We start from the raw sequence: 13,034 nt of genomic DNA on the forward strand, positions 1-13,034 counted from the left end.
CAGCGCTGTCGGAGGTGATTTCACCACCACAGTTAAAAAAAAAAAAAAAAAAAAAAAAAAAAGAGCATATGTGCCGAAGCATGGGGGCAGCAGGGGCGGAAGAGCGGAGGAGCGATTTGCTCCTACCTTTTGGGAAGGATGCCCCCATGCTTCGGCATATATAAAACGGTGCATGTATTCCCATCATTAGAAGTGGGTGGATGAAGGGAGGTATTCTAATGGTGGGCATACCCACCGATCACTCTTTTTCGTTCAGTCCACAGGCTGCATGAAAAAAAAAAAAAAGTTTACAATATATGCCCAACAAGCACTAGCAATGTACTGGTATGTTGCTGGACTTTGAGTGGTTATACCAGAATGATGCCTGCAGGTTTAGGTATCATCTTGGTATCATTCTTTTCAGCCAGCAGTTGGCTTTCATGTAAAAGCAATCCTAGCAGCTAATTAGCCTCTAGACTGCTTTTACAAGCAGTGGGAAAGAATTGCCCCCCCACCCACCGTTTCCATGTTTTTCTCTGGCTCTCCTGTCCCAACAGGGAACCTGAGAATGCAGCCGTTGATTCAGCCAGCTGACCATAGAGCTGATCAGAGACCAGAATGGCTCCAATCATCTCTATGGCCTAAGAAACCTGAAGCTACAAGCATTTTATGACTTAGATTTCGCCAGATGTAAACAGCACCATTGGGAAAGCATTTTATTACACCGATCTTGGTGTGGCCAGATGCTTTGAGGCAGAGGAGAGATCTAGGGTCTAATAGATCCCAATTAAAAAAAAAAAAAAAAAAAAAAAAAAAAAAAAATGAAAAGGATGGAGTTTAAAAATAAGATAAAAAAGCAAAAAAAAATAAAAAATAAATACGAAGCACCCCTGTCCCCCCCTGCTCTCGCGCAAAGGGAAACGCAAGTGTCGGTCTGGTGTCAAATGTAAATAGCAATTGCACCATGCATGTGAGGTATCACCACGAAGGTCAGATTGAGGGCAGAAATTTTAGCAGTAGACCTCCTCTGTAAATCAAAAGCGGCAACCTGTAAAGGCTTTTAAAAATGTATTTAGTTTGTCGCCACTGCACGTTTGAGCGCAATTTTAAAGCATGTCGTGTTTGGTATCCATGTACTCAGCCTAAGATCATCTTTTTTATTCCATCAAACATTTGAGAAATATAGTGTGTTTTAGTGCATTAAAATTTTAAAGAGTGTGTTTTTTTCCCCAAAAAAATACCTTTGAAAAATCGCTGCACAAATTCTGTGTGAAAAAATAAATAAATAAATGAAAAAACACCCACCATTTTAATCTGTAGGGCCTTGCGTTAAAAAAAATATATATATATATATATATATATATAACGTTTGGGGGTTCAAAGTAATTTTTTTGCAAAAAAAAATAATTTTTTCATGTAAAACCAAAAGTGTCAGAAAGGGCTTTGTCTTCAAGTGGTTAGAAGAGTGGGTGATGTGTGACATCAGCTTCTAAATGTTGTGCATAAAATGCCAGGACAGTTCAAACCCCCCCCCCCCCAAATGACCCCATTTTGGAAAGTAGACACCCCAAGCTATTTGCTTACAGGCATGTCGAGTCCATGGAATATTTTAGATTGTGACACAAGTTGCAGAAAAGAGACTTTTTTTTTTTATTTTTTTTTTTGCACAAAGTTGTCACTAAATGATATATTGCTCAAACATACCATGGGAATATGTGAAATTACACCCCAAAATACATTCTGTTGGGGTGCCTACTTTCCAAAATGGGGCCATTTGTGGGGGGTTTGTGCTTTCTTGGCATTTTATGGTCTACGAAACTGATAGGTAGTGAGGAGTGAAATCAAAAATTTACGCCCTTAGAAATCCTGAAGGCAGTGATTGGTTTTCGGGGCCCAGTATGCAGCTAACCTCCCAAAAAGTCCCACACATGTGGTATTCCCGTACTCAAGAGAAGCAGCAGAATGTATTTTGGGGTGTAATTCCACATATGCCCATGGCATGTTCGAGCAATATATCATTTAGTGACAACTTTGGGCAAAAAAAAAAAGTTTGTCACTTTCCCGCAACTTGTGGCAAAATATAAGATATTCCATGGACTCAACATGCCTCTCAGCAAATAGCTTGGGGTGTCTACTTTCCAAAATGGGGTAATTTGGGGAGGGGGGGGGGGTTGTGCCCATGGCATGTGTGAGCAATATATCATTTAATGGCAACTTTTTGTCTTTTTTTTTTTTTATCATTATTCAATCACTTGGGTCAAAAAAATGTAATATTCAGTGGGCTCAACATGCCTCTCAGCAATTTCCTTGGGGTCTCTACTTTCCAAAATGGGGTCATTTTGGGGGGGGGGGGTTGTACTGCCCTGCCATTTTAGCACCTCAAGAAATGAGATAGGCAGTCATAAACTAAAAGCTGTGTAAATTCCAGAAAATGTACCCTAGTTTGTAGACACTATAACTTTTGCGCAAACCAATAAATATATGCTTATTGACATTTTTTTTACCAAAGACATGTGGCCTAATACATTTTGGCCTAAATGTATGACTAAAATTAAGTTTATTGGATTTTTTTTATAACAAAAAAGTAGAAAATATCATTTTTTTTTTCAAAATTTTCCGTCTTTTTCCGTTTATAGCGCAAAAAATAAAAACCGCAGGTAATCAAATACCATCAAAAGAAAGCTCTATTTGTGGGAAGAAAAGGACGCAAATTTTGTTTGGGTAATGCATTGCATGACCGCGCAATTAGAAGTTAAAGCGACGCAGTGCCAAATTGTAAAAAGTGCTCTGGTCAGGAAGGGGGTAAATCCTTCCGGGCTGAAGTGGTTAAAGGAGAAAACCCACAAGAATTAGAAAAATTCCTTAGAAATCTCCCTTACCTTATCCAGCTGCAGGGTTCTGTGGTAACAGGCCCAATCTTCACCTCTCATGGTGGGCTCCATTTAGAAAACCTTCGGGGATTGGGGCCCCCTTTTTATGGTGGGATCCACAGCCCTGGGCCTGTAAAAAGCACCCCCCTAGGAATATGGCTGAAAAAAACAAATACTGGATCCCAGGGTCCAGCTCTCTAAAAAGAGAAGCGTTACAAGCAAAACCTTGTTTCTTAGGACACGAGGCCCGGGTACCATTCAATTAGGCCTGGAAAAGACACTTTGATTGGATCCGGTTGCATGGCTTGCCCCAGTAAGGAATATTCCATCGGAGCTCAGCACAGCACATCTTTACTCGTGACCAACACCTAAGACACTGGTGAAAAAAACTGAGGTACTCCCGGTAAGGGGAGGGGTTATATGGGGAATTGATCTTCCTGTTTAGGGTGTGCCAGTGACCATCACCTGAAGGTGCCATATAACCATACAGTTATTACTGTGGCTCTGTGTACGATAAAGAAAGGACTTTACGCTTTTTTTGGTGAATGAGTACAGATACCCATTCACATGGGGAGGGGGGGATAGCGGGACAAAAGGGGCTTCCAGATGCCGATAAGCCCCCCCACCCGAAAACCCCAACAACCACCAGCGACGGTACAAACACTCCACTCAGGTACATACCTAATTAACTTATTTGTATTAAATCTATCATGCTTGTGACTGCTCTGTGCTGCTCTGATGCCTATAAGGACTTGGTCCTCTTTACTGTTGACTTTCAGCAGCAGGTACTACATAGTATATTTTGTGTTTCATTAGGTATTCCTTTAAAGTGATTTGTATGCTGGGAGGTGTGTGGTCCCTGGCATTAAGCCAGCTGCCGTATCTGCCTCTGTGAGTGTTAACCCCTACTATTTATTGTGTGCCATGATGATGTGAAGGCTATTTCCAGCTTACCCTCACACATTATAAAGACACTATCTTTTTTTTCTATACCTTAGCTGGCCTTTTTGTACCATCTACACTCACCTTCAGCGTGGGGCTCCCTCGGTACGGCGGCAGCATTTATCCTGGCAGACCTACCCCATTCTCCCCCCCCCCCATCCTCTAGGAGATACAGGTAAGCAATCGCACTGTGATAGCCAAGATGCACATGCATGTAATTTCAATAGATGAATCCATATTTTCTGTACTCATGTTCTGATCTAACATACAACTATTGTTGTATGTTTTTCGCTAGAAGGCAGTGTATTCTGCATGTGACCAGCATCCCGAGGAAGCCCGACAGATGGGCGAAACATGTTGGGAAGTACATCGTCTTTGCTGTGTTACTGCATCTGCAACTAAATACATGTGGCACTTCTATATATAAATCTCCTTTTTACATTTTTATGTGTAAAAAAAAATATATATTTTTATTATATTTTCTCAATAAAGTAAAAATCTTTTTATACAAAAATATTTGATATCTATTTGATGTGCACCCAAAAATCCCCACTCTCCTTGGTCCTAAATACACCAGCGACGGTAGTCGGGAAGAGGCCCTTGTCCCCTTGCCCCAAATCATGAGGGGGGGTTCCCCTCCAAATCCATACTAAACCCAGAGGACCTGGGGGTGACCCCACGACATTTTATTTTTTTCGCAATTGTTTTTTGTACATTCAGCTGTCAGTAGGAAATCCTGCTGACTCATCCTTTGTTAAAGTGGATGTAAACCCACAAAAAAAAAAAAACACTCCTGCAAGACAAAGGCATAATGAGCTAGTATGCATAGCATACTAGCTCATTATGAAATACTCACCTTAGATGAGCCCTCGCAGCAGTCCCAGTACACAGCTCCGGCCGGCAAAATCGCTCCCAGAGTTACTTCGCGGGGTCCGGCGCTGTGATGACGTCACTCCCGCGCATGAGCCGCTGGTAACGGCATATTAGTTCATGCAACGGCACGAACCAGCCATTGCTTCGGTGCCGATGACGTCAGCACATGCTGATACAGGGGAGATCTCCTAAACCATGCAGGTTTAGGAGATATCTGGGTAGCTACAGGCAAGCCTCATTATAGGCTTACCTGTAGTAAAGAGTGGATTGTAAGCTATATACAGTGTTTGAAGTTCAGTCACTTTTTTTGTAAAACATGGATGTCAGCGGACATGAAAACAGATGTAAACATTGACACTGGATGTAAAAAAATAAATAAAGATAAAAATAAAATAATAGAATGCCCGTACAAAACCAGCCTTACCCTTTGGTCCCTTTCACACCGGCTTTCCGATCAGGTCCGCCTGTCAGTTTCAGGCGGACCTGATCGGATACTCCATTTACCCCAGTGGGGCAGCGGATGTCAGCAGTGACATGTCCACCGATAACCAATCCAATCCCGTCCGTGAAATCCAGACGCATGGAAACCCTATTTTTCATCCGTCTGGAGAATCGGATCGGATGAAACCGGACAGGTGTCCTGGTTTTCATCCGATCTCCATTGAGGACAGCGGGGCTTTGACAGGTCCATCTCCGCACAGTGAGCGGAGACGAACCTGTCATCTGCCTGCTCAGAAGATCGATCCCTGCTGAGCAAAGCGGAGTCCGAACACGGACAAGCCCATGTGAAAGGACCCTCCGCACATGCCTTCAGTTTGTTTCATCAGTTCAATCACATTTTTTCAAAAAGAAAGAAAAAAAAAAAAAAATTGGATCAGTTTTTACATCTATTTAAGTCAAAATTTTGATTTACATTAGGAGCTGCACGATTGAGAATCACAAGTTTTTTTGCTTAGAATAAAGATCATGATTCTCTTACGATTCTCGCAGCGTAATATCTTTCACATTATACAAATAAATTGGGCTACCTTTACTGTTTAGTTTTCTTTAATTCATGGAAGTGTATTTATTCCCAAAAGTGTATTTTTTCCCCCCCAAAAAATTGCGTTTGAAAGACCGCTCCACAAATACAGCGTGACATAAAATATTACAAACGTCCACCATTTTATTCTCTAGGGTGGACTCAACTCCTGTCCTCAGGACCCACCAACAGGCCAGAATTGCAAGATAACTGAAATACATCACAGGTGATATAATTTGCTGCTTAGTGATTGCAGCATTCTAGTCTGCATCTCCCCTAGGTAATACTTAAATACATAAAATCTGGCCTGTTAGTGGGTCCTGTGGACATGAGTTGAGAACCACTGCTCTAGGGTCTCCGATTATATATTTGGGGGTTTTAAGTCATTTTCTATTAAAAAAATACTGATTTTAACTTGTGAGCAACAAAATGTCAGAAAAAGGTTTAGTCTTTAAGTGGTCAAACTGACATCATCTACAGACAGAAACTTATGCCTTTGATCTAAAGAACTGAGAAATCCATTGGGGGTTATTTACTAAATGTAAATCCACTTTGCACTGCAAGTGCACTTGGAAGTGCAGTCGTTGTAGATCTGAAGGGGACATGCAAGGAAAAAAAAAAAAAAAACCACCACACACACAACACACACAGCATTTTTGCTTGCACATGATTGGATGATTAAATCAGCAGAGCTTCCCCACAGATCTACAGCGACTGCACTTACAAGCGCACTTTCAGTGCACTTGTAGTGCAAAGTGGATTTGCCTTTAGTAAGTCAAACCCATTGCATCTATGTGATAGCAGATATGTGACAGGTACTCTTTGGGGTGGGGGGGGCCCATTGTGTGCAAGGAGAGGAGAGGTGAAGAGCAGTATACACAGTGAGGGGGCAGCCTATACAGACAGGCTCCCTCACTTGCTGACTGTCCCTGTCAGCTTTTAGATGTAATTATCGACTTTTTGTTTCCTATACTTGATAGCGCTGAGAAGGAGCTGTAATTCGAGCCCACCACTAAATTAAACAAAGGGGTGGGGGGTGGGGTCACCTGGTGACCCTTCCCCTTTATTTAATTTAGTGGCGGGTTCGCATCTAAAAGCTGACAGTGACAGTTGTAGTAAGGACGTTAGAGCGCATTAAGTACTGCATGAATCTGGGTTGAAGAATCATGCATAGAAACATGTTCTGCGCTGGTGGATGGAAGAGGTTGGGACGGAGTTGGGAATAACAACCAAACAAAAAAAAAAAAAAAAAAAAACTGCCCCCCCCCAGCTGAGGCCGGGAAAGGGGTACACCAGTGATAAAACTCAGCTACGAGTTTGGAAAGGTCACACTCCTTGATGTTGGGGTGCTCCATGCACTGAACCCCCATACAGCAGTGGAGAGATGAATGTGAATTGTCCGCTTCCGAAACGCGCGACATGCCCTGACCTATGGAAACACAAACTAGAGAAATGAGAACAGACAACCAACCTACGAAAACAACCCCCCTTCGTACCTGACAAGTATGAGGATGTAGGTGCAGAAATGACAAGCCAACAGTGCGTGAATGTGAAGCTAATGACAACACCACCCTAGTGTATGCAGTAAGCGAGCCCGAGCAACCTGCATCACCAAGACAGGTAATTAAAAGCGAACACTCAGGGCCGAGGTACCCACAGACCGTGGTGTGTAGTAGTAAAGGTGTATAATGGTGAACGTGCACGTATGACGCATGGTATACGGGCGAGAAGATTGTGGGACGACAATCAATTAAAAACGAAATCTCAGCCTGTATGGATCCATAGACGTGACAGACCCTGGATGTGTGCACTAGCTGACAGAAATGCTACGACAGGAAAAAGCTACAAAATGAAATGTCATGACAGAAATGCTACGACTGAAAAGCTGCGACATGAATGCTCCCCTCGAAAGCTACGACAGAAATGCTGCGAACGATGATTGATGCTGACAGATTGAAAAACCAAGCAAGAGCACCGAGCAGATCTGGAATTAACGTCTGTCATAGAGTAGTGTACTCAGAGCACTGTTGCTAATGGTGCGACGGAAATGCTACGAACGAAACCCTACGAACGGAAACTACGACAGGAAAAACATGCTGGACATAACCGCTGTGACAGAAAACACTGTGACAGAAGCTGCTATGGCGACAGGAAAAGGCTACGAAAGGAAAAGGCTACGACAGGAAAAGGCTACGAACGAAAAGCTATGACAGAAATGAACGAAATGCTAAACACCAGAAATAAAATGCTCATGCTCCAGTTACATGAATCAACTCCCAGAATGCATGGCCCTCCCCTGGACCTCCAGCGACAGATCAGCTGGCTTCTCTGTCCCCCTACCCTTATCTTACGTGATTGTTTCCTATGGCTAAGTGCTCGCTGAGTATGCATTTAGTTGCTGATCATACAAGTATAGCGTATCCTGGTGTTTGGTAAGCAGTTCAAATGAGGTTGCTAGACAACCCAGATGCTGGATAAAAAGCTGAAAACAGGGAGCTAAAGAATCACAAATGACAACCGCTAGATATGCATTTCTTAAATAGGTGTGGGGACAGTTGGTTTGGGCATGGTGGATATGGCTGGAGGTGTATACATGAAGACGTGTCCACATGGAGAATGAAGAGTATAGGTGACACTGGATCTGTACATTGCTAATAAAGGACTTTTCCCAAGCTGTCTTGTCTTTACCATCTTTGACACTTTTTTTTCTGAAATGGTAGGGGTACAATGTACCCCGTTACCAATTCACATAGGGGGAGGCCTGGGATCTGGGGGTCCCCTCCTTAAAGGGGGCTTCCAAATTCCGATGCGCCCCCCCCACATACCCCCACAACCACCAGCCAAGGGTTGTGGGGATGAGGCCCTTGTTCCCATCAACATGGGGACAAGGTGCTTTGGGGGTCTACCCCAAAGCACCCTCTCCATGTTGAGGGCTTGCGGCCTGGTACAGTTCAGGAGGGGGGTGGTCTGGTCCCCTCTTTTCCTGCGGCCTGCCAGGTTGCGTGCTCGAATAAGGGTCTGGTATGGATTTTGGGGGGTCATTAAGAAATCTAATATTCCAAAAGGGACATCTGTTCACATATCAGCTATACTTTATCGGTTAACACCATCACAATGTGTCAGGATGACAAACAGTGTATATCAACTATTGAATTAATATTTGACCTCATACAAGAGGATAGTACATCCGTGAGAAATCCAATATTCAAAAGAGGACCTCTGTTAGCATATCCTCTATAATAAAACAATGTGAATCAAATGTGTATCACACAAATTAAAAATCATACATAAGCATGTGTGGATAAGAGTAAATAATAAGTCTCTGAGGTGGGGACAGTTCATATAATCAAATGGAGACTTCTTGGAGCATAGGTATCTATCTCAAAATGACATTTGTTGCTGGATTCCTCCAGTGATCAGCCTGGTGTAATAATATAAAATGCCCTTACCGGACGCGGTGGACTCACAGGCCGTACAGCGGTGAGTCATACGAGCTTGAACCGTGTACCACGGTAGAGTTATAATTGTTCCTGGTCCACCATCAGATGATCTTGATAGAAAACTCCAATCATAAACGGTCTCCCGGTTCGTCCTCCAACACTCACTTTGGTCTCCGACAATTCAGGACAGGGACAATAGGAGAAGAAAGGCTCCACATAGTGTGAATTCCGAAAGGATTTTATTGCATAAAAAATTCCAGCATAAAAAATTCCAAATAAAAGCAAAATTTATAAAAACATGAAAAAATGTAGTAAGCGCAGTAGATAAATGGTTTGAGGTAGCGTCCTACACCCGACGCGTTTCGTCTGAAAAGACATCAACTGGGGTACAGCTCACCTCTCATCTTCTGCGCTATTTAATAAAAAGTGCTCAAAATTGCATTGGGGACACCTGTGCGGCGTGACTTCCGGGTTTGCATCACGTGGGGATATTTTTAGTCAGCTGACTATCTGTCTAACCTATCACCAGATGGCTTCCAGATCCAAACCAAACCTCGGTTTGGATCGTCCATATAGCCAATTAGAATCAGGCGATGTGGACATGTGGTCACCGCGCTCGCGCGTCACAACCTTATGACGCTCCGCGTCATAAGGTTGTGACGCGCGAGCGCGGTGACCACATGTCCACATCGCCTGATTCTAATTGGCTATATGGACGATCCAAACCGAGGTTTGGTTTGGATCTGGAAGCCATCTGGTGATAGGTTAGACAGATAGTCAGCTGACTAAAAATATCCCCACGTGATGCAAACCCGGAAGTCACGCCGCACAGGTGTCCCCAATGCAATTTTGAGCACTTTTTATTAAATAGCGCAGAAGATGAGAGGTGAGCTGTACCCCAGTTGATGTCTTTTCAGACGAAACGCGTCGGGTGTAGGACGCTACCTCAAACCATTTATCTACTGCGCTTACTACATTTTTTCATGTTTTTATAAATTTTGCTTTTATTTGGAATTTTTTATGCTGGAATTTTTTATGCAATAAAATCCTTTCGGAATTCACACTATGTGGAGCCTTTCTTCTCCTATTGTCCCTGTCCTGAATTGTCGGAGACCAAAGTGAGTGTTGGAGGACGAACCGGGAGACCGTTTATGATTGGAGTTTTCTATCAAGATCATCTGATGGTGGACCAGGAACAATTATAACTCTACCGTGGTACACGGTTCAAGCTCGTATGACTCACCGCTGTACGGCCTGTGAGTCCACCGCGTCCGGTAAGGGCATTTTATATTATTACACCAGGCTGATCACTGGAGGAATCCAGCAACAAATGTCATTTTGAGATAGATACCTATGCTCCAAGAAGTCTCCATTTGATTATATGAACTGTCCCCACCTCAGAGACTTATTATTTACTCTTATCCACACATGCTTATGTATGATTTTTAATTTGTGTGATACACATTTGATTCACATTGTTTTATTATAGAGGATATGCTAACAGAGGTCCTCTTTTGAATATTGGATTTCTCACGGATGTACTATCCTCTTGTATGAGGTCAAATATTAATTCAATAGTTGATATACACTGTTTGTCATCCTGACACATTGTGATGGTGTTAACCGATAAAGTATAGCTGATATGTGAACAGATGTCCCTTTTGGAATATTAGATTTCTTAATGGTTCACTGTACTTTCGCATATGGTCTAATATAACTTTTGATATACACTGTTTGTCACCCTAGCACATTTTTGATGCTGCTAACTGATACAGTATAGCGCTACACTTTTTTGTTTCTTTATTTATTGTCACAATTGGTCTAATTGTTGGTGTTGGCTGCTTATTATTTCACTACATTTTATTTTCACTTTTATTGGTTTGTTGGGTTGGCGCAGCAGTTTCTCTTCTCTTTTTTTACTTTATGGATTTTGGGGGGCCCCTACGTCATTTTCTTTTTCTTTTTTTAATTTTGGCACAGGGTTCCCCTTAAAATCCATACCAGACCCGAAGGGCGTGTGTAGTGGTCATCTTTCTGCATGTTAGTAGTTAGAGATCCAGTTACATGTCAGAATAGCAGCTACTAGGGAGTAAGTCGGCTGACCGAGTTCCAGTGCCACACCAGTTTCTGCTGGTAAGAAGTTGTTTTACAGGCTGGTTGGACAATGGCTGGAGATCTACTCATTATCGCTGACCTGGTCTGCAGGTCTCCGGCACCACGATGGACACAGCATAGTGATCATGCCTTGCAAAGGGCTATTCCTCATTCTCTTTCAGCCACTTCACGTGTATATGCACACGCTTTAGTGTTGACTGCATTTCATTGCTCAGGGCTTTATAATGACAGTGGTAGTCAGCACTGCACAGTGTGTGTGTTAGCACAGACACCTCCAGTCCCCCATCAGGGGCTGAAAATGCAGGAGTACAACTACTGTATACTAACTGGGTAATTTAGTGAAAGTTGCAGAAATTTAAAAAAAAAAAAAATTTAATTAAAAAATCCTATTACAATAAACAAACATACTAAAGCTTAAGATTTTTAAATTTCCCCAAACCAAAAAGGTGTATTAAAACAAAAACAAAAAAACCCAAAAAAAAAAAAAAAAAACACCCACACAAAACACAAAGAGTAAGGTATACGTAATCCAGGAGGGGTACAATATATTAGTTGCTTAACAGGCTGCACTTATTTAAGTTTTAGTGACGTTTCTCTTCCTCCCCCCCCCCCCCACCAGATTCTCTTTGTTTCCTTACTTATAGGCGATTCCAGGCATAATTCGTATAACTTGAGTGTTATTTTTATCGATGAGGTTTGGTCCAATTTGAAACACATATGTTTCTGTGGGAGGTGGCTCACCAAACACAGTTCTGCATTGCGGTATGTTAAACACATTTGGGACAATGTACGTTTCATTGTTTTCTAAAAGGAAAAAGAAAAAAAAAAAAAAAAAAAAAAAACACAACACATTAGTATACAAAACATAAAAGACACCCATGTTGATTAAGCTGGTGTCAATAGCATGAATTTGAAACCCTCCCACTCAGCCCAAATCTTTGCCACTCCCATCCCCCCCAGGTTAATTCCCCTTCTAGAATCCCAAATCCCCCTTCCAACACAAATCCCCCCCCCCCGCCCCCCCGCCCCCCACGATACCACAATGCCCAGGGCAGACACCCCTTGTCCCGGCACTGCCTGTAGTTGACCTCCATCAAGCTGGTTTTAAATATAGACTTGTATGGAAATACAAAATCTTTCTAAAGCAAAGACCAATTGACACAGGTCAACGCTGTGTTAAAGCAGACACCAGATGCCACAAAGCTTTGGGTTTCTAGCACTAAGATCCACCAGCTTAAAAGTTAGCTAGCCAAACATTGGTTGATTGATTTGTTATATTTTGGTACTATGAACGCATATATGAAGAAGTTGCAGGTCCAGCTATCATGTTGCATACTGTATGCATTAATGGTTGCCTTTAAATAAGATTTGTCCACTATGATTTTTTGACATGATGTTCATGTGTCATAAGTTTTGTATTACAGCTTTCTATGATCTGCAGGGTGTCATTTGGATTGAGTCACTGTCTGCCAAGGTACTATACTGTAAATTAAAGCACCCCTTTAAAAATTAAGTCAGCAGATACACATACTGTAGCTGCTGAATTTTAACATTAGGACACTTACCTGTCCTGGAGTGCAGCAATGTCAGCACCGCAGCCGAGTGCTGCCTAGAGTGTCCTGGATTAAAAGGGATGATGTGGCAACCCTAAAGCTGCCACCGCCATTGCGGGTAAGGGAACCTTCATGGCCAGGTCCCTACTGTGCATGCGAAGCGCACTGCACCCACTGCCCCAACAAAAGCAGAGGGGGGAAGGATGCTGATGTAATTTGCCATGGCCCAGTCTCCCAGAAG

The 13,034-nt window shown here is 42.6% G+C and overlaps 1 long non-coding RNA gene across 1 annotated transcript in view; it reads right to left on the reverse strand.

The window, feature by feature from the left end:
* Positions 1 to 12,036, reverse strand: part of LOC141110045 (uncharacterized) — a 46,814-nt gene extending 34,778 nt beyond the window's left edge. Inside the window, exon 1 of the long non-coding RNA XR_012236221.1 lies at positions 11,879 to 12,036. This is a non-coding gene — a long non-coding RNA (uncharacterized lncRNA). The remainder of the gene's footprint in view (positions 1 to 11,878) is intronic.
* Positions 12,037 to 13,034: the final 998 nt, after the last annotated feature.

The sequence above is a fragment of the Aquarana catesbeiana genome, linkage group LG10, assembly GCF_042186555.1.
Source record: "Aquarana catesbeiana isolate 2022-GZ linkage group LG10, ASM4218655v1, whole genome shotgun sequence".
Classification (NCBI taxonomy): domain Eukaryota; kingdom Metazoa; phylum Chordata; class Amphibia; order Anura; family Ranidae; genus Aquarana; species Aquarana catesbeiana.